The sequence below is a fragment of the Anastrepha obliqua genome, unplaced genomic scaffold (genome assembly GCF_027943255.1).
Source record: "Anastrepha obliqua isolate idAnaObli1 unplaced genomic scaffold, idAnaObli1_1.0 ptg000311l, whole genome shotgun sequence".
In the NCBI taxonomy this organism is placed as follows: domain Eukaryota; kingdom Metazoa; phylum Arthropoda; class Insecta; order Diptera; family Tephritidae; genus Anastrepha; species Anastrepha obliqua.
Window position 1 is genome coordinate 20,001 of NW_026562324.1, and position 2,500 is coordinate 22,500.

The 2,500-nt window shown below is 28.9% G+C and overlaps 1 non-coding gene and 1 pseudogene across 1 annotated transcript in view; both read left to right on the forward strand.

The window, feature by feature from the left end:
* The first annotated feature begins 359 nt into the window (after positions 1 to 359).
* Positions 360 to 540, forward strand: LOC129252675 (5.8S ribosomal RNA; annotated as a pseudogene).
* Positions 541 to 982: 442 nt separating this feature from the next.
* Positions 983 to 2,500, forward strand: part of LOC129252671 (large subunit ribosomal RNA) — a 3,986-nt gene continuing 2,468 nt past the window's right edge. Inside the window, exon 1 of the ribosomal RNA XR_008583576.1 lies at positions 983 to 2,500. This exon is cut by the window's right edge and continues 2,468 nt beyond it. This is a non-coding gene — a ribosomal RNA (large subunit ribosomal RNA).

A 2,500-nucleotide genomic window follows, 5' to 3' on the forward strand; every position in this document is an offset into this window, starting at 1 on the left:
TTTTCTTTTAAAAACCTTTAAACATGAAAATAAAAAGTTGTACTTATTATTCATTTGATTGAATGATAAGTTAATTTGTTCACAATAACAAAAGTGGTATATATTTATTATATTATTATATATACATAAAATGATTAAAAAAATACAAAATAATTGAATCATAATAAATACCACCACTGTATTATTGTTGAACTAAGACATTCGCAACTTAATAAAAATGTTTAGAGTTAAATATATTTGATATATATTATTGAAAGAAAATCAATTTATATATTATTAATATTATTTAATTTTACTCTTTCAATTAATATATGCAAAAAAAAATTGACATTTGTTATAAATAAAAATAAATAAAAAAATACTCTAAGCGGTGGATCACTTGGCTCATGGGTCGATGAAGAACGCAGCAAACTGTGCGTCATCGTGTGAACTGCAGGACACATGAACATCGACATTTTGAACGCATATCGCAGTCCATGCTGTTATGTACATTAAATTCAATTTTAAAGTACTGCTTGGACTACATATGGTTGAGGGTTGTAAGACTATGCTAAATAAGTTGCTTATTCTTTTATAAAAATAATTGAATTTAAGCAAATGTGTATATTATTGGATTTTAAATAATTCATAATATTAATAGCAAAAAAAATAAAGATATATAATGAATTTTATTTATTATATATTCTTTAAAAAAAAAATCCTCTCAAATAAAATGAAATGATGAAAATATTGAATCTAAGTATTCTTTACAAAAAATTTTCATATTATTTATATATATATATAAAATAATAATTTATATATGTAATTAAAAGGAGGAATGTCTAGCATAAAAATTAAATTTTTTATTCTAGGATTGCCTCATTTTACATTATTATTATTTTTATATATTTACAATATATAAAAGGAGAAAAGAAAAATAGAGATGAAAAGATGATATAATTTTTTTATTAAATTGTGAGAAGATAAAAAAAGAATATTAAAACAACCTCAACTCATATGGGATTACCCCCTGAATTTAAGCATATTAATGAGGGGAGGAAAAGAAACTAACAAGGATTTTCTTAGTAGCGGCGAGCGAAAAGAAAATAGTTCAGCACTAAGTCACTTTGTCTATATGTCAAATGTGAGATGCAGTGTATGGAATATCTTAATATCTAGTATGAGAAATTAACGATTTAAGTCCTTCTTAAATGAGGCCATTTACCCATAGAGGGTGCCAGGCCCGTATAACGTTAATGATTACTAGAAAGATATTTCCAAAGAGTCGTGTTGCTTGATAGTGCAGCACTAAGTGGGTGGTAAACTCCATCTAAAACTAAATATAACCATGAGACCGATAGTAAACAAGTACCGTGAGGGAAAGTTGAAAAGAACTCTGAATAGAGAGTTAAATAGTACGTGAAACTGCTTAGAGGTTAAGCCCGATGAACCTGAATATCCATTATGAAAAATTCATCATTAAATAATTAAAAAAATAATGTGCATTTTTTTCATATAAGGACATTGTAATCTATTAACATAATAAAGTATTTATCAAAAGATCATTGGTGATATTAAGTTTATTTAAATTAATTTGCTTTTTAAGCATATTAACATAAAATAAATACTAATGATTTGATAAAGTGTTGATAGATTTTATTATATATAATGCTAAAATTCATTTTTTGAATTTTACAAAAAATTTAATATCTATGATATTAATATTTATTTGTATGCATTTATATGATTAACAATGCGAAAGATTCAGGATACCTTCGGGACCCGTCTTGAAACACGGACCAAGGAGTCTAACATATGTGCAAGTCATTGAGTTATATTAAACTTAATGGCATAATTAACTTAACTTAAATATAATGGGATTAATTTTTAGTCTATTTTTTAATAAATAGTCAATTAATTCAATCCCGGGGCGTTCCATATAGTTATGTATAATGATAATTTATTATTATTTATACCTCTAACTGGAGCGTACCTTGAGCATATATGCTGTGACCCGAAAGATGGTGAACTATACTTGATCAGGTTGAAGTCAGGGGAAACCCTGATGGAAGACCGAAACAGTTCTGACGTGCAAATCGATTGTCAGAATTGAGTATAGGGGCGAAAGACCAATCGAACCATCTAGTAGCTGGTTCCCTCCGAAGTTTCCCTCAGGATAGCTGGTGCATTTAAAAATTATATAAAATAATCTTATCTGGTAAAGCGAATGATTAGAGGCCTTAGGGTCGAAACGATTTTAACCTATTCTCAAACTTTAAATGGGTAAGAACCTCACCTTTCTTGATATGAAGGTTGAGGTTATGATATAATGTGCCCAGTGGGCCACTTTTGGTAAGCAGAACTGGCGCTGTGGGATGAACCAAACGTAATGTTACGGTGCCTAAATTAACAACTCATGCAGATACCATGAAAGGCGTTGGTTGCTTAAAACAGCAGGACGGTGGACATGGAAGTCGTAATCCGCTAAGGAGTGTGTAACAACTCACCTGCCGAAGCAACT